Source organism: Oculina patagonica, chromosome 13, assembly GCF_052425735.1.
Source record: "Oculina patagonica isolate OP01 chromosome 13, crgOcupat, whole genome shotgun sequence".
Taxonomy (NCBI): Eukaryota; Metazoa; Cnidaria; class Anthozoa; order Scleractinia; family Oculinidae; genus Oculina; species Oculina patagonica.
Genome location: NC_135770.1, coordinates 14,392,367 through 14,412,299, shown reverse-complemented (window position 1 = coordinate 14,412,299; position 19,933 = coordinate 14,392,367). Strand labels below are relative to the sequence as shown.

General features: G+C 42.0%; 1 protein-coding gene and 1 non-coding gene across 4 annotated transcripts in view; one reads left to right on the top strand and one right to left on the bottom strand.

The window, feature by feature from the left end:
* Positions 1-19,933, top strand: part of LOC144637238 (nuclear pore complex protein Nup133-like) — a 241,123-nt gene that overhangs the window by 45,822 nt on the left and 175,368 nt on the right. The window lies entirely within an intron of this gene.
* Trnat-ggu (transfer RNA threonine (anticodon GGU)) lies at positions 10,389-10,462 on the bottom strand. Its single transcript has one exon. It is a non-coding gene; the product is annotated as a tRNA-Thr (tRNA).

The window sequence follows — 19,933 nt, the reverse complement described above, 5'->3', positions numbered from 1 at the left end:
ATATGAGTGGATAAGGCAGACGTCTTGCCGGGGTTTCATTTATCCGAACTGAAAAATTCTTAAATATTCAAAATAAATTGGTGGGGACTGGAAAAGAGTGAGCTGCCATGGTAACATAATTTGATTATAACTGTACGTGTGTCACCTGAAGAACTATTAGTCTGCCAAGTTTCATTGGTCTCTGCAGAAAAATGACCGAGATAACTCCATTTTGTACCTGACATAAAATTGGGTTGAGTAGATGACATCATCAGTCCCCTAATTTGCATATTTTACGATTTTTTAAGCTTAAATATTTCCGGAACTAAAAAAGATATTTGAAAACGGAAAACGACATTTTGAATCTTTCCTTAAATACTTTATGAAACGCCAAGAAAAGCAAGGGGTGAAAATTTGATCATAGTAGCACTTTAACCAGTTGGCTGACAATTACATGTAGAAAGTAAGCAACTGTCAAAAAATGGACATTTAGAGCCATAAATCGATTGATGCCTTTTGTGTCTTTCTGTAGAGCTAGCGTCATACATGAATGAGCATTTGAAAATTAAATCGGGTTTGACATCAGCTTTACCAACAATGGATCTATATAAAAACCAGAGCATTGGAGCTAAAATCGAGTGTGTGGCTGCTTGTCACAAGAAAAAAAAGCTCTTTAGATGAAACAGCAAAAGAACATTTTTACCATTTTCAGGGTTTGAGCTAGGATTTGATAGCCTGCGAACAGGCTCCTGAGCGGCGTACGCGAGCGAAGCGAGTGGAAGAGTGGGGTCTGAGGGGGAGCCTGTTTGATTCCACCCATCCGCCCACTTGTAATAAATAAATGTATCCTGTAACAAATCTGTCAGAAAGGTAATTAGACTTGTCAAAAATTATGTATTTAACGCTCGAATGCATCGGCTCTCATAAAGTTTGCACGCACTTGGATTTGCCGTTTCTTCAAGAAATTACTGATCTCGCCTCACGGCAAACGAGTGCAAGTGGTTTCCGTATTCAACTTGCTGAAAAACAAAGAATTGCTTGTGGCTTTATACCAAGAAAGTGTGGTTTTAGCTGCGGAAATTGAAAAGCTAGGACAACGCTTGCGGCGTAGAGAAAATTATTCTGAATTCTTATGCCTTTCTTATGCTCGACAACTTGTCCGACTTTCTCACTCGTGTGAAATGATTACCGGCCATTGCAATAAATCTTTGGAACAGCCAAAGAATTCTTCTGAGTGTACGACTCCGCCAAGCTACAAAAGAACTTCGGCGCTACGATCGCCAACTAGTGAAACACCTTTGGCCAAACGCCAACAAGATCGACTCTTGATCAACAAAGAAAATGTGACAGGAAAATCTTGGGAGCTTTAATAGCAAACCACGACGGCAACATGAATGAAAACAAGGCTGCTGCCAGAGGAAATTTTTAAGGAGCCCTTTGGGCTCCTAACATCGAAATTTAGGAGCCCAAGCCATTATGTTAGGAGCCCGACTTAAGTTGCCGAAAGCAAATCGGGGGAGAGGGGGGGGGTTACTTAGGCAAATATGTGGTGAACTATGTGGCCTAGGAGAGGGGCCCAGGGATTGAACCTTCCCCCAACATTATTGCTATAATATACCCAAATGTCCCCTAGGGGGGTACTTCATATAGTGGACTATACGGGGAGGCTCCGCCCAACAGGGATACCTTTTTCAGGCTCCAGGTATATAAAAGGGTTACACGAGTTGGAGTATACAAAAGGGGAGGGAAAACTGGTTTTTAGGTCTTAAAAGAACCCTTTATAATGCTTGAACAGACCCACCAAATGGTCAAGTCATTTAAGTATTTAAAGGTGTTATTATTCAAGTGAAAAATAAGAAAAATGTAGTATTCCTTTTGTTGGTATGACACACATATAAGGTGAGGGTTTTGGCACAAATCGAGACAACTCGCTCGGCTTGCCCGGGCTCGCCTCGCTCCTTGTCTCGATTAGTGACCAAAACCCTCACCGTATATGTGTGTGCAAAAATCGCGAGCGGCACGCACAAATCGCGAGCAAAAATCGCGAGCGACTTACCGTATTTATTCGATTAAGCGCCCTGGGCGCTTATGAAATTTATGGACCTTGAGAGTGGGCGCTTATTCGAGGTGGGCGCTTATTCGAGGCTGAGCGCTTATTAAATTTTCGCGATTTTCAACAAAAAGAAGTCTATTTTTGTAACAAAACAAAGCAAAATTTTGACTGTTCATTGAAAGTTTTTGAAAAATAGTAAGAAAGCTCGGTCATGAGGGAAGTCTTCTTAGTAGTACTTAGTCACTTTCAATAATTAATACTCCTCTAGTGCACTTCAGTTTCTTGAAGGTGAGGGGTGGGCGCTTATTCGAGGCTGGGCGCTTATTAACTTTTCCTACCTTCAGGGTGGGCGCTTATTCGAGGTTGGGCGCTTAATCGAATAAATACGGTACGTGAGTTGCGTGACATTTTCAGAGAGAGTCTGGAAACCATATTTCTAGTTCTCAGGCCCTTGGACGAGCAGAGCGAAAACATGGCGGTCGACTCACGATTTAGTGTTTGGGCCGATAAAAATCGAAAAAGAACAGATATTACGGAACTAATACGCTCAGTTAACGCGCTGTAAGTTTTTGTGTCCCCACAGAAGCTGGCGAAGTTAAGCGAAGAGAAGAAATCGAGAAATAACAGGATTTGGTCACAGAAGTTTATCGATCGATCTAAAGAACTTTCCCGAAACATCGGACTCAATCGGGCCTGTTTATTTTTTTCCTGCTTCAAGCATTGCTTCCATGACTTGCTGTGTTATCTGTCTGACCTAATTCTGCCAAACGGGTGTAGAAAGTTCGGTTAAAATATAGCAAATCACGTGGAAAAGCACTAACATTTTAGCCTATTTACCAATCTTTACCAAGTGTCTAATTAATGATGACATCATCCGGATGCCCAAAAGCGCATGCGTACTTGCTCAAAATAGGTTAAAGGATACCACAAGTGAAAAACGTGACAAAGTGAACTATATATAAGTAAACGCGGCCGTAACTTATTGTTAGTTCACAAATTCCGGTGAATCCTGAGAGGGGTGATGGTTGGCCGCCATCTGAACCTTGTTTTAGGGGTTGTGCGGATGGTGAATTACGGAGTCGTGGGGATGTCCGCCAGTGGATTGTACCTCCGGGTGAACCCGCTCCGGCCCAACTGGTAACAGGGGGTGCTCAGAGATCCCTCGGGAACTCAAACCTCGGCAGAGGTAATAAACGGCATGCAGTGCATGCAGAAGCGATGACGTTTCACAAAGGGTCTAACATAATTGAGGGCGGGATAAAGACTGTTATCCTATTGCAGTTAGCCTGCGTTGCAGGCGTCTGTGTAGTTTAATAAAAGCGCGTTTTTAAAGAGTGCGTGATCGCGAGAAGGCCGAATGGCCCTCTCGCGCCTTTCGCGTTTCCCATACGCGCGCTCGAAACTACGGCGCCCGCTACGCAGGCTAAATTGCAGTGTACTAAGAAGCAATGTTGGTGATTGTCTAAATAGCATAGTTAGGATATGGTGGAATTCAAATAAATACAGAATTAGATTTGCTCAATTGAACAACAGTGGATTGCGTTATATTGTAGTGTGTGACTTCCGATAAACGACATACGATACGCGGGAGCTAGCTTTTAAGCTGCAAGAAAGGTAAACCGGTCTCTTGCCCACGGCGGCCCTTATTATTATAAGAGTTAGAAATTTCTGTCTACTAATTCTAGTAGATCCCATCATATGTAATTAGTCTCTTTCGTTTATACATTGTAGTGTTCCATTCTAACTGCATGGGAGTATTTTGCTTTTGTGTTCTATGCGGCGATTTCTTGTTATCAAGTTAAACTTAATTTCTGTTCGACTGAAACAGACAAAAAGACAAAAAGATCCGTTCGGTCGGGCGATGGCAATAAGCGATTTCCTGACGTCATCGCTTAAAAATGCAAGGGACAGCCGCCTTGTCAGCGGCAGGGAAAAAGTCCTAGCCGGGGCTAGGCAAGAACAGCCAACGAGCACCCCCGACTAGGGTTTTGTCCCTTTTTATGTCACGTCAGGCAACGTCACGCGTGACTGTCATGCTCTGTGTCATGCGATTGTTTTATTTTTTTGCACACTCAGATGAAATCCAGTGTTTATTTTCTCAAATCTGATTTCGACTCGGCTGCAAGTCGTCTTTTTAATTTTTGCAGTTCTTGTTTTTTTATCTCCTGTCTCAGTTTCTCAATGTCCAGCTGTGGGGATGACTTTTTTTGGCTTAAATTTTTTGTAAGGTGCTTGCGAACAGTCTCTTTGAGAGCCAGGTAACGAGAATATTCATCCAAAATAATTTGGAACTCCTTGTCATCAACTTTATTGTCAATGAGAGCGGCAGAAACAAGTCTATTAACAGTTTCACGTTTGGCAACAGCAAGCGAAGTAATTTCATTATTTTTCATAATTTTTGGTTCAAGTTTTTTGCTTGCTCCGGTGAAAGCGGCTGACAAAACGCCTGTAATTGCAGCACATGCAGCGAGAGGAACGCTTACCGGCAAACCAACGACTGTTACCGCGGTGCCAAGGCTGGAAGCAGAGAGAACACTGGACAAACCACCCATTGAAATTGCGGAGTAATGGAAAAAAGACTTCACCTTTTTATACTTTTTCAAAACAGCTCGGTATTTTGCAACTTTTTTGTCAAATTCTGAACAAATTTGATTGATTTTTGTTAACCTAAAGTTTTCTGGTTGATTTGGCAAAGCGGGATACAGTGTTTGTTTTACGCTGTCTTCTTTGCTAACACCATAAGCAGGGGCACTCGGGAGCACATTAGCAGATGACATGGTCGTATACATAAAAGTTATTTTTGTGTTTAATTTAATTCAATTCCAGCTCGTATGTAAGATTTGAGCCGTTAAAATCGAATGGATTTCCATTCTCATCTCTAATTGAAAGAGTCAGAGATGTCACTTGTGCATCAGCCATAACGTCACGCAAGACATTGGGCTGTTCACTTTTGTAATTTATGTTTTCGTAAGCTTTTCCTCGTATGTCATAACAAGCTAAAATGGAAGATGGTTTACCATTAAAAAGATTTTGTTCTCTGTCAACTAAATTGCAATGAATGAAATAAGTTGTGGGAGAATTTAATCTTCTTATATAAGTTATAGTTCCCAAATGCCCCACATTATTGATTCCAAGTAGTAATATTTATAATATCTTTTGAAAAATAAATCTTTAATATAAAATGGCTCCGCCTATTCCGAGAGCTGATGACATTTCTCAATCAATTTACCTTGATTCGAAAACAAGAGATTTTATGAAGTGGATGAAAACTCCAGAAGCAACTAAAATTTCTGAAGCGGCAAAAGACAAGGCGTGGAAACCTTTTCTTGCAAAATACCCAAACGCTGACCGAACAAAATTTGTTGCACAGGTTGAGTTCGCGTACAACCACACAGCAAGGTTTTCGGACAGCAAATATTGGAGCCATGATATGAAAAAAGCACTGGGGGTGAATCAAATTTCAGGCGGTTTTCCACAACAGCTGACACCAAGTGTCGCAAAAGGCTCATCTTTGCCAATTCCCGCGGTTAGATTTCACGAAGCCGCACCGAGTTTGAAAAAAATATTTAGCAGCAAAATTAACATCTACGTCACACCAGATCAATATTTCACAACGAAATTAAGAGAGATTTTTCAAAAAACAAAACTGAAGCATACATCAGGAAAAGAGTCAAAAAGGTGGCTTGCTAGCCCTAATATGAGCTACTGGCCTCAGCAACTAAACTTTGCTGTCTGGTGCGCGACAACAGGCAGTGGGATCAGTCGAGAGATTTTCGATGAAGGTCACTCAGCTCTCAGCTTGCCGCCGGTTGTGCGTAATTTTTACCTTTTTCACGTTTATTTTACAATAAGGCGAATATTGTTTCAGATGGGTGGAATTCAGAGTGTAAGCGCCTTGCCTAGCGACCCAACGTTTAGCGAGTTTGACAACAAGTACGACGTGGCTTCGTACAAAAGAATATGCGCTGAGTTCGGTGTCAACCCGTCAAGCGATTTTCGTTTCACAAGAGGTGCCAATCATGGGCTTGGTGATGTTTATATCTGGTTTACTAACATTGGACCAAAAAATTCTGGAGCAAAATACCCCGATTACGATAAATTTTCGGACGAAGGGGGAGCTGCAAGCAAAGGTAACTTGATTCAATACATCGAGCCAGATGACGCTGCATATGCACAGGCAGACTGGTTTTGTCCTAACGGCACGGAAGGGCTGACTCAGGCAGGTTTGTCGAGAGTAAACCAGTCGATAGAGGCTTTTGTCTACTGTATTCTTGGTTCGCAGGTCAACGTTCGAAGTAGCATACTTGGCACAGGCGGCCGTGCAAAGGAAGCGCAAAGTGAGTTCCTCGTGTTGGTTGAAGACGCTATAAGGCAACCAGATCTGGCAAAGTCAGTTCAAAGATACCAACTTGGCATTGATGAGGCTAAGGTTCGGCTTAACCTTGCCGTCTGCCCAGGTGCCTGGCTTATGCCCGCCAGGATGGTGATAAACACAGAAAGCGTTGTTGGCTACAACAACCAGCTGTAGCAGGCGGGAGCGGGAATGAAATTAGGAGTGAATGATGATGTTAATAAATCAACAAAAAAAGTGGACGCAACAAGTATGAGCGGTGGGCCATCAAAAGTTAATAGACCAACAAGTCATCCGTCAAACCCGATTCACAAAGCTGCAAAAAAAGAGCCGGCACCACAAACGTCTTCAGTGGGTACTGTGTCAAAAACAGATAAATCGCAGAAGCCAGACACTGAAGATAGAGCACACGAAAAAAACAAGGCCTACCTAATTGCTGGTGCTGTTATTGTTGCGTTTGCAGTCAGCCGCTTCGTTTTGTAACTCGCTCGATAAGAAAGATAGCAACACCGGCAATCAAAAGCCAAGCATTCTTGCTGAGAAAGCTAATCACCTGGCCGGCCGTTCGAAACACAAAACTGACAATCGCGCCAAGGAGGCCCGGCAGAATACCTGCAATTTTTTTGCCAAGTGTCTGAAGACCGTTACCAACACCATTTGCTACATCTTTTAAACCGTTTGAAAAATAGTGAACAATAACACCAATAGTGGTCCCGACTGCAAGCAAAACAGCTGTGACTGTGAAGCCATATTTTTTGAAAATCTCTTTTACCTTTTCTCTTAATTTGTCTGTTAAAGACAATCTTTCGATCTCTTCTTCTCTTTCATTTTCTATTTCATTAATTTCTTGATTCAAGTCATCAACTCTTTCACGAGCTTGTTGTCTTTCCGCTTTTGGCCTGTTTTCGTCGTTTGCAATATCTTCTTGTTCATGTCTCTCTTGTCGTATTTCCTCTTCCCTTTCGAGCCTTTCTGCTTCATGTTGTTGGAATTCTTGTAAAGTGGGTGCTTCTGGAATTCTTGTTTCTTGTCCACGTATCTGTTTTTCAACAACATTTATTCGATTATCAATTTTCCCTATTTCTTCTTTTGCCTTTTTTATGTTTCGCTCCGCCAAAGCTCTTTCTGAACTGTCTTTAGTGGTATCTTTTGAAATTTTTTGTTGATCGGAAATATATTTTCTCCATTTTCCCTTTTCTTTTTTTTTGTTTGTCTAAGAAGTCGTCTCTTTGCAAGCCAAGTTTTGTTTTAAATCTATTTATGAAAGCAGAAAGAAGTGATTTTTTGTCTGCTTTAAAAACATCAATGTCTCCACCTTTGGACCCTTTCGCAACGATTTTGCCACGATTGCTTATAGTCAAATCAAGGCTTTCATCATATTCTGGGAAATAGTATTTGATCGTTTTCTGCGCCTCTTGTAACTGAAATTTCCTTGTCAAATTACCACGGCCCTCGATAAAAGAGGTTTCTGCAGTGTGTGAGCCGCGCTCAGGCGGCCTATTCATCGTGGTAATTCTCATTGGTATTTGTTCGCTTGGTCTGGGCGTTGATGCATCTCCAGGTTGGAATTGGAATGTTTTATCGCCGTCATCGTTGTCATTACGGTCGTTACGGTTGTCTGTATTTTCCAAAAGAGGATCTCTGTCACCAAAGCCACCTTCTGCCTCCATGTTATATTAAATAAATACATTTTTTAATTTAAATATACAATGGCTGTCGTGAGCGAAAGACACCGACCAACGTTCGAAGAGAAAACACCAAACGCGCTCAAGGCAGACAGAGTGCGACATCGCGTTACATTTAACCCGAATAAAGCGTCTCCAGAAGAAATTCTGAGAGTTGCTGTGCCTAAGCTTGAAGAAGGCGTCGTTCTCGTGCCAGGCTCCCTGGATCTTGTGTTCAACTTGACGGTGAGCGGCGAGCCCAACAACTTTCTCGTAAACAACGTCACCCAGGCGCTTGTCTCAAGGATGGTGGTCAAGTTTGCTGGAGAAACGCTGCAGGATACGAACGCTTACGACGTCTACAAACTTTTCGAGGACCTTTTTCTGCCGGTAGAAAAGCGCAGCAACATGTTTCTTGAAGGTATCCAGTCCGAGGATCTATGCAAAATCCGTTCAAACGCTGGTGACAAAAAAAAATCAGGAGTTGACGTGGAAAAGAAGCTGGCAGAAGTGTATGGAAGCAAGTATCGTATCCCGCTGGATCACGAGATTTTGATAGACCATGGTGTGTTTTATCCGCGTGCACTCGCAGACGAGCTTGTCTTCGAGATAAAACTGAACAGTCCAAATGTGGTTGTAAGAGGAACAGATCCATCAAAACTTGGCTATGAGCTAACTGACATCCAACTCGAATACGAGGCTATTTATCACAAAGAACTTGCAAGAGAAGTAGAAAGCACTTACATTAACGGCGAAACTTTCTTTTACGAGTATGTGCATAATTACAAAACGATCACAGTAAAAAAAGCTTCTGATACAATCATAAAAAAAAGCATAAACGTCCCAAAGCGCTCCTTGAAGGGACTTCTACTTCTTTTTTCTGAACCCCACGCCGCAGGTGCAAGAGATACAGAATCTTTCTTTAACCCTGACATAACAAATGTAAAAATCAGCGTGAACGGCATTCCAAATAAGGTGTACAGTCAGGGCGTTGAAGGAAGAGACATGTGGGAGGAAGTTCTCAGGTTCTTTGGCAAAAACGCAGACCAAAAAATGTTTAATAACGCCACAAAGTTTTATGCAGAAAAAAAAGTTCGGGCTTTTCATTGACCTTCGCTCCATGAGTGACAACAACATGCACGGCAGCGGGCTCCGCTTGGTGAACACAATATTTAGAGATACAGAGAACCGCCTCAGGATCAGGGAATGTCAAATGCTACATTTTCGCTATCGCTGATGCTCAATTTTCAATTGTAAATAAAGAATTACAAAGTGTTGAGTATTGATATAGCTTTCGCAAAGCGAAGCATGGATCCTGCCAACATACCCTTCAACGCTCTCATTGTGGGACCAACGAACTCAGGAAAAACAAGGTACTTGGTTAATAAGCTTTGTGGCCCTTTCCGCGGCAAGTTTAACTACATCGTGCTAATCTGCCCGACGTTCGCGCACAACAAGACTTATTTTCGCTTTGCGGTGGAAGATCCCCGCTTTTATGTTTTTATTTGCGAGCAGCACGAGGTTGAATCTGGGTTAAGGCTTTCAAGATTTCTTTTTGAGGGTACGAACACGCTTATCATCCTCGACGACTGTGCTGCTTCGAAAGATGTAAAGGGAAGAACAGGGGAGTTGGTGAATCTTGCTTTCTCTGCTCGCCATGCAGGTTTAAGCATATGGGTGTTGACTCAAAAAATGACAAGCATAACCGCCTCATTCCGCGAAAATGTAGCGGCAATCGTTTTCTTTTACACCCCCTCTGCCAAGACAACGAAGGCAATATTTGAGGATTACGCTGGCGAACTTGCCAATGAGGATAACAAAGAACTCATTTCAAGGCTGAAAAAAAATAAGTTTTCGTATCTTGTTATTTCTCATCGCCACCCTTATGGCACAATTTTTTTTATTGAACATATTTTTTATAGTAATAAATGGCCAACCCTTTTGAAACTTCTGGAAGTGAAAGTGAGCTAAAAGAGCTTGCAAATAATTCGGAATTGGCTTCCGTAATGGAAATGCTTGAAGCTGAACCGGGCAGTGCAGCTGAAACCAGTGGGGGCTTTGCCCCCATGCCCATAGGGCATGTTATTCAGCAAGGACCCGACATTCCTGCAATGCGTGAACAGCTTGCAATCCTTGTTTCAACAGGAAAAGCCAAAGAAGCAATCGGTGTGCAGCTGACATACGAGCAGGTGAAGCGCTTGACAGATAAAGAAGTTGAAAAGTACTTCAAGAGATATGAGGCATACGTTGGGGCTAAAACAACCGACAGCTTGATTGACAGCTTTATTTTTAAATGAAGAAGCGTTCTCAAGTTGAATACTCGGAAAAAAGATTTTCCGAGTTCCCCCAACGGGAGTCGAACCCATGACCTTCCAGAATACCAGTTGGACGCTCTAACCACTGAGCTATGGGAGACTCGTGGTGAGCGAGGTCATATACTAGGTTCTTATGTGTGACACATGTCCTGCCATATCTGCAAGGCTCAATATGTCCAAATGATAAATGTGGATAAATGTAAAGTGAAATGGCAACTTGCCATTTCACTTTACACTCTATCCAAGTTGCCATTTCACTTTACATTTATCCACATTTATCATTTCGACATATTGAGCCTTGCAGATATGGCAGGACATGTGTCACACATAAGAACCTAGTATATGACCTCGCTCACCACAAGTCTCCCATAGCTCAGTGGTTAGAGCGTCCAACCGGTATTCTGGAAGGTCATGGGTTCGACTCCTGTTGGGGGAACTCGGAAAATCTTTTTTCCGAGTATTCAACTTGAGAACGCTTCTTCATTTACTTTCACTTATCCAAGTTGCCATTTCACTTTACATTCATCCACATTTATCATTTCGACATATTGAGCCTTGCAGATATGACAGGACATGTGTCACACAGAAGAACCTAGTATATGACCTCGCTCACCACGAGTCTCCCATAGCTCAGTGGTTAGAGCGTCCAACCGGTATTCTGGAAGGTCATGGGTTCGACTCCCGTTGGGGGAATTCGGAAAATCTTTTTTCCGAGTATTCAACTTGAGAACGCTTCTTCATTTACTTTCACTTATCCAAGTTGCCATTTCACTTTAGCTTTATTTTTCTTGTAACCAAAGTCGTTGGTATGGCAGTAAATATCAAGGACGTCAATGATTATCAGAAGGAACTCAAAAACGACTACATCATCAGCAAAGAGCTGTCCACTTTGGCAGGCGGTCTGGCTTTGAAATGCGGCCGCTTTCTTGCCCTTACCAATGCTGCGCTCATCACAACAAAGCACATTGATTTAAACGAAGCGACAAAGTTGCAAACCAAAGAAACACCAACTACTGAAGATTTTTCTGAGCAATGCTAAGAAAATGCTAAGTAATTACTGAACAATGCTCATTAAATGCTGACCAAAAAAGTTTTCTAAGCATTTTTCATTTAAATATTAATTTTTTTCTCATTATATAATGGCCGAGCTCGAACAAAGTGAATCGCAAACTCCGGTTGCTCAAGAAGTACAGAACAGCCAAAATGGCTTGAGCCCTTCGGGCTCACAAGTTACTTCAACAACTCCTGCAACAAAGCCTGCCAAAAATCCAAAGTGAGTAGCTGCTGGCAAGCTTGCAGCTGAAAAAACAAAACAGGCTCGTGAAGCACAGAAAAAAGCTGCTGTCGAGGCTGCTGCAATAATTGCAAAAGAAAAGGAAAAGAAATCTGCATCTGCTAAGCGAAATGTAACTCCGCCCGTGGCACCAGCTCTGACCGAGGCTCCGCCAGAATCCAGCGGTCTCAGCACAAATCAATGGATCTCTTTGCTTGGTATTGGCGTTACAATTGTTACAACTTATGCCAAACGCGAAGACATCAAAGCACTTTTCAATGGAAAAAGCGTAAAAGGTGATGACTCTCAAGTTACACCAGAGAGTGGAAGAGTTGAAAACACAGTCAGAAAGGCTTCGGCGCTGCCAAGTGCGATATCTCTGCTTCTATCGAAAATCCCACAACCAAAAAGAGGAATCCGGTCGATGGATTAAAAAATTTTCAATTAAAGATTTTTTTTCTTATTTTATACTGAACTGTCATGTCCGACAACAAGCTCGTGAAAACACTCATGGATGCTGCCACCATTACAGGTCTCGCCGCCGAAATCGGCTGGGCTGCCAAAAAAGTTGTGAAAGAAAACTTCACATCCGACCCAAGCAGCAGTTTTATGAACTACCTAAAGTTCACAGCCGTCATGACAGGCAGCATTGCACTTAAACAATATCTCGAGGACCAAAAAATTTTCCCCACCAATTAAAAAAAAATTAGCATAATATAATAACAAAGTTCTACTATGGCAAGCATCGCGATTATGGCTGGCGGAGCTATCTTGAACGCTGCTGTTTTCATTGGCGGCAACTACCTTGCTCGAGCTTTGGGTGGGGATATGACGCCGCTTTGAAAGAAAAAGAAAGACACGACAAAGCTCTCGAGGCTTACCAGGCGGCTTATGCAAAATACTCTAGCGACCGCACCAAGCTCTTCGACTGGATACAAACCAGCGCGGAAATAAAAGAGCAGGCCAAACAGAACTTCACGAACACTGACTACGCTTTCAAACTCTACAACCAGGCACATCCTGACAAGCAAATGATTCCTCCAAAATAGCCAAAGTTTTCTGATTTTTATCAGCCAAGCGAGCAGCAGAAACAAGGTGAACTGATGTTTGTTGGCGCTGGCGCGCTTGCCTTTGGGTACGCTGCCTTCCGGTTTCTTTAAACTTTTCTTTTTTCTTGTATACGCATGGATGCAAAGATCTCGAAAGTCTACTACAGCCCCCAGGGCTATTGGAAAGGAATTGCCGCGATAAAAAAATTAGCCGAGGCCGCCAAGGTTTCCGAAGATGCTGCTAAAAAGTGGCTAGTTAAGCAGGTCCTTTGGCAGATCTACCTTCCGGCACCACGATACGTTCCTCGCCCAAAATTCGATGTTTCTTCTCCTAACGCGGTCCACCAGGCGGACCTTCTTTTTCTGCCACACGACAAACTGCCACGAGGGCGAAAAGTTTACAAATACGCGCTGACTGTTGTCGACGTTGCCAGCCGTTACAAAGAGGCCGAGCCTTTGACCTCTAAAGATTCAACTGAGGTTGCAAAAGGTTTTCAGACAATTTACAGGCGAAGTGCACTAAAATGGCCACAGATGCTGCAAGTTGACCCCGGGCGCGAATTTATGGGAGCTCATTACGTCTCCGCGCCGGTTTAAATGTGTACCTCAAATTTTGAGGTTATTAAGCATTCATATATTCAAGCTATTGTTTTAACTCATTGCTTATTCATTCCGATGTATTTGCCAACAAGCCGGTATGCCTCCGAAGATCGTGAAAAGCGCAACGTCTTTGATGTAGGTGAGATGTATTTCTTTTGTTACCAGACTGAATAAAATCTCCTGGGAATCTGCTTGACTGATTTATTTTGTATCACTTTCAATGCTAGAACTGAAATTCATGCATTTACTTAAAAACTGCAAAAGTTTTAAGAGCGAGTGGACGCGCGCAAAGATAAACAAAGCAAGTTCGCGTACTAAACAAAGTAAAGAAAATTTTCTTTTTACCGAATGAAAATATTTACGATGCGAACAAAGCGAGGAATTTTGTAAAAAGGAAAACCACATAGAAATAAAACAGAACTCTTTTTAAAATCACTGTACACTTGCCTTTGTTGTTTGGGATATTTTATTCGATCGGCCGTGGTTTTTGCGTGACTATAGTGACATTTAGACGAGTGACATTGTTTATTTAAGCACACTCGAATCGAAACTGAACAAATGCGTTTCTTTTCAATTACTAAATAATTGTTTAACGTTAATCAAAAGTTTGGCGTGACACACAATAAAGTTAAGCGAATATTATATTTAGCAAGCTTTACAATTGTCGGCGAAAAATATTAAAACTTGGCGCGCGTGTAGCACGGTTTCACATTACCCATTCTCACCGAAGGCTAGGAAAATTAAACGCGTAGATAACGTTTAAAGAGTTTTCTGTGTTCACAAAATTATAAATTAATGTTTTACCTGCATTTTTGTGCAGAAAAACAAAAAAATCAAATCAAGTCCATCGTTTGTTTTTTTATTCTGCGGCCGTGCGGGATACATACTTCATAGACGACACGGGATCGGGTTTCAAAAACTGAAAGTGATCACTCAGCTTAGATATAGAGAATTGTCCTCGATTACAATCTCTTTTATTTGCACTTAAAACGCTTCGGATAAAACACCAGCAACATGCAGAACTAAAATTTTAAATCTATAAAACGCGATTTGGGAGCTGTCTGGGCATAAGCAATTATCAACATGTGTCAGAATTTGGATACGCATAATTAACTCTGTGTGAATGAGCCGCCGCTACGCGCTCGGCGAAAACAAAACTAAAATCGCCTACAACGATCAAAATAGCTCGTTCAAGGTCTCTTTTTAAAGCTCTCAAGAAGCTCTTTATTTTTTAATAAATATAAAAGCGAAAAATACATCGCGAAAGACTTAAATCGGCAAAATGTCTGTCGTGGTTATCGGAAGTTCAATAGCCTGCGTAGCTGGCGGTATTTTTGGGTTATAAAGCGCGTACAAGCAAGCGGCGAAGCCGCGACAACGAGCGGCGCAGCCGCGAGTGGCTTGGGGAGGAGGAGTTGAATTACCGCCTGCCCGGATGGGCTGCTTTTTTGGCTTCCGCCCCTTATTTGTATTTTGACAACCTGTTGACAGGTTCTGTGGCTTTGAATAATCCAGGCGATCTATTTTGACAGTCACGTCCACGGAAAACTCCGTTTCATACCGGCAGTCGACAAAGATCTACAAATCGGACTCTTCATTCGACAAAATCCAGCGAACAAAATAGTTCATCATTCGAAACTAACTAGGCTTAGACAAGAGCGCTCCAGTATATCGGAAGGAAATGTGCTTTTCAAAGCTATGTCACGCAACAAGTTCGGCTAAAATAACCGCTTCCAATCTGGTCAAATTTAGGAAAAAACAAACAGTTTATCTTGTTGAATACTGCTTCCAAATTGTCAAAACGAGCAAAGGTATGTCATAGATATTCTTGACAATACAATAAGACCAAAGCGTAATGCCAAAATTTCGCTTAAACTTTAATCTGAGTCGCACCAGGAGTCGCACTAAATTAAATCAACTGCAATGCGGTTAGCAAAATGGCCATCACAACTCTTTCACGAAACAAATCGTTTGCGGCCGCTCGTTGCTCTTGCTTCAAACAATTTCTCCATCTTCGCTTAACATATTCAAACTCGATAAGGCCCACGATAAAGCTTGATGTGCCATGTTTGATATGCTTGATTTGCTTTGTTCGCGGCAAAGAACTGCCGCCGTTCTTTTGGAGCGCTCCCTAGGGAGATTACCAAAACATTTGATTGACAAGCTAAGCATTCTGATCCAATCAGAATGGTCCGTACGCCAGCGTACGGGCTTCTCAAAAAAGCAGCCCATCCAGGCAGGCGGTATTTCAACTCCTCCTCCCCAAGCCACTCGCGGCTGCGCCGCTCGTTGTCGCGGCTTTGCCGCTTGCTTGTACGTGCTTTATAACCCAAAAATACCGCCAGCTACGCAGGCTAGAAGTTCAATGACAAGTTAAGAACAAAAGGATACGTTCACAACTCCATTCGCTCAAGGTAGCTTAATTGCTCTATTGTTCCGTCTTTTGAAGTCACTTGGGCGGCTTCTTCCAAAATATCTCACCTTTTTAGAAACGAATAAAACCGAAGTTGTGCGACACGTTTTCGGTGGCTGCCGAAACTTATACCCAAAGGAATAAATGGAGCCTTCAGGCTACAATTTCCAGCGGTATTGCCCATTTCAGAAAGACACATTTAAACCGGCGCGAAGATGTAATGCTGTTACCAAAGAAATGGAAAATCACAAAACTTATATTAGGTGCGGGCGTGTTAACATTCACAGAGATCAAGCTATTGTTGAACGTTTTAATCAAACACTGGCAGAACGCCTGTTTGGTTATCAGTACGGTGTCGAGTTGAACCTGCCATCTGGCCAGCGGTCGACAGCGTGGGTAAAAAGGCTACCCGAAGTTGTTGCCGCTCTGAACAACGAAGTTACCAGTCTTGCTGGAAAAAAACCTGCTGCCGCAATCAAAGAAAAGGCTGTTTCGTCCAAACCATCCTCAAAATATACAAGGCCTGTTGGCAAGAAAGAAAAAAAACTCCCCTCTCTCATTAATGTGCGCTATCTCTACCAACCTGGCGAGCTGGAAGGCGGCGTAAAAAGGGCTACAGATCCGATTTGGTCATTAAAAGTCTACAGCATTGAAAGGTCTGTTACTAAACCTGATCAGCCGGTGCTTTATTACTTGCACTATGGCCCCAAGCGCGGCTTCGTGCGTGAAGAATTGCTTGTTATTCCTCCAAATACACAGTTACCACCAGAAAAGCTATAATCGTTCTGTTTACATGTATGTGGGCTTTGTTTCGCAAATTTTATACCCTTAAGCATTTGTATTTATCCCATCATCCGCTATCAATCGCTTTGAGTCAAAAGGCGACAGCGAGACCTTGTTGAGATGCATTCCGTAAATCTCATGACCCTCGCTTCTAAGTATGTTCATTCCATGCCATAACTGCTTAGTGCCAAAAAGCGTTTCCTTATACTGTTCATGCATTATTTGCTTCTTGACAACGCTCTTTTTTACACCCTTCGCTTTTTTGATTTTTTTTTGGTCTGCAGTTTGCGTGCCGTAAATGATAGAGTACATTTTGGGTCTGAGACAAACACACTCTGATATGGGAGTTCCCGCGCATTCCTCTTTCATTTTTCCCAAGACCTTTTTGTTTTCTTCACTATGAAGTATATTCTCTTTTGGGTAATCACTTGTATCATACAAAGTTTTGTTTTGATAAATATCTTCGTAAATATCCTCTGTATCAATCTCCAGAAGAAGGCTGTCAGTGTCTGTATACAAAAGCTCGCAGCGCTGCCCGTACTCCATTTTCATTTCCTTGTAAAAGAAGTCATACATCAAAATCTTGCTTACGTCAAGGATAGTCATACCTGTGTAGACAGGTTTATTGAGAAAAAGTCTGCTTTTCCGAATGTCTATTCTGACCAGATCGTTTGAAAACAGAACGTGTCTTGAGTAGAATGGACTGGCAACCAGTTTTCTTATTTTGTTCGTTTCGTCGCTTCGCGCTATTTTTATGTCAACACGGTTACGCAGGTTTTCCATTGTTTTTCCGAAAACTGAGTTATTCATTAGCTTGTAAAAGTTTTTTTCAAAGTCGTTTTTCGCTTTTTTCCTGAATTCTGTGTTCATCTTTATGTACGGCTCCATCCAACATTCCTGTTCGAACTCCAAAACCCTGTGCACTTTTTTGAGTTTCATTCCCTGTTTCAAATAAAACTGCAAGTTTCGATAATGCACAACATAATTAGTTTTGTCTTCAAGAGTTAAAACAAGCTTTTCGCTGTCTGGTGGGCCCAGATCGAGGTTTTTTATCAATTCCTTTTGGTAAGGTGAAAACAAGTCCTTATTTATTTTCTTTTTCTCAGGTGCTAATGGGTAGCTGTTGTGCTCTTCATGCAGTTCTGCAGGGTATTCGAGGTCTACCTCCAAAATCCAGCCGGTTTTTGCAAACTCCTTTTTACTCATTATTTCTTTTTCAGTCGGCATAACTTTTTCCATCTAAAACCACTTTTTGGCAGTGGCTTGCTCATTGCCCACCTGTAAAGGTTGTTTGCATCGAGGTACATAATGTATTTTTTTGGCTTGCTCGGATCGAAGCCTTCAACATATGGATTATTAGCCTTTGCGTATCTCTTGCTTACCATCGAAATCCCTCCACGCAGTCCTCTTTCGATAAAAAGGTGCATGTCAACCTCTGTAAGCAGCTCCAGCTCGACTCCTGTCTTTTTCAAGAGTGCATCCCAAGAAAGGCCAGGTGACGTAAAATAATTCGCAGGATCTAACCCGTACTGCTCAAGGCAGATTTTTCGAAAATTTTCGAAAACGTCTGCCAACAAAGCGACGTCTGTTTGAACGTACAGGTCGTGGTAGTCGCCCAGCGTTTTGCAACCAAAAGCTTCCCATACCCTCTTTGCGTGATCGTACTCTTCGTCTGTTATATGATCATCGTTAAGTTTGCTGTAAAACTTTTCTTTTTCAGGCAAACTTGTTTCGCTAAATCTATCCCATGAGTCCATGTACTCGTACGGATAGATCCTCTTTTTGAAAAGAAGTTCAAAATTTTGTGAAGAAAGAGATTTCGTTATTTTTAATGATTCCTTTGGTGCCGCACTTACAAGTGAATCAAGGCTTCCTTGAAGAAAGTTTAAGCTGTCAATAAAACGCAGACCACCAAATGAAAATGTAATGTATTTCTCCATGTTGTTGGCGACGCATTTCACCTCTTTCTGTGTCGCTTGCGACAGCTTCGACATCGCTTGCATTAAATGGTGTGCATCATAGCCCCTCAGGTTGTGAAATACAACTGGTATTTGGTCCGTTTTTGGTTTTATTCACATTTTCAGGTTGCACGCGTTTTACAAAACAGTAGTGCTGAATTTCGCCTGACTCAATCAAAATAAGGCAAATACGAGAAATGGTTTTTTCTTTTTTGCTTATTCTGTGCACAATCACACGATTGTCTTTCCAGCCAAAGACATTTATTGCGAGTTTGCTGTTTTGCGCCTCAAGCTTGTCAATCTGTTTTACAGGTGTTGGGAAATCGATGCCTTCATAGTTAATTCCGTCGTTAACAGGATATTTGCTTGTTCTTTGCAAGTTATTTCCATCACTTGGTGGAAATAAAGCGGCTCTTAGAGCCCACTTCAGGCATTCGTTGTCTGTGTTTTGTACGTTAATGATTGCTTTCTTGTTTGCTAAATTGGCTGGGAGAGGTAAGTAAGTTCCTCCGCGCAATGGCTGATAGCGTGCAACATTTACATACGCAACAGTTATTCTTTCAAAAACCCACCCTGAGCCACGCTCTGACCAAGCCTCAATTTGTCCCTTTGATCTTTCAATAAATCTTTCAAACTCTTTTTTTATCCGATTTTTATTGTGTTCGAAAAAAACGTGCGGTTCTTTTTCTTTAAAATAATGCAACATCTCTTGTATTAAACCAGTCTCAAAATTTTCTTTTGTGAACATTATTTTTATTTCAAAACTTACTTTTACGCTTTTCAAATCTCTTATTTCATTCTTTACCAAATCAACAAACTTTGATTTTGTTTTCTTTTGAAAGACAAAAAGGTCTTTGCTGGCCTGGTCACCCTCTGGTATGGCCATTTTCCACACGCGTAGCCATTCCTTGAAATCGGATTGGACCAATAAAAAGTCATTGTTCCATTGTGAATTTCTTTGAAATTCGCGTATTTCTCTCAAGAGTGCTTGCAAAACTTCTTGCGAATAACTCGCAGCAGTCATCTTGGTAAATATACCCAATGGAAGCATTTGTTCAATAGGAATTATTTCTGGCACAGCAAGTCAGCTTGAGATTTGTGAGCGCTCAAGCCGCAGAGATTTTGAGTGCCGCTCGCGATTTTTGCACACACATATACGGTGAGGGTTTTGGTCACTAATCGAGACAAGGAGCGAGGCGAGCCCGGGCGAGCCGAGCGAGTTGTCTCGATTTGTGCCAAAACCCTCACCTTATATGTGTGCGTATGTGAAAGGGGTGTCATCTTCATGAGGGGGTATATGGTTTCTAAAAGGGTTAGGGTCGCTTTCACGTAACAAAAATGGTAACCTCGTTCAAAGGATCCTCGGAATGAGGTTACAGAAACAGTAGATGAAAGGGTAAGGGTACCCTGGGCAAAGCCTCCCCATAAAACTGTTTTTACTCTGCAGCAACCTCAGAGACCCAGAGGAAAAAAGTTGGATAAGTCATCAATATCA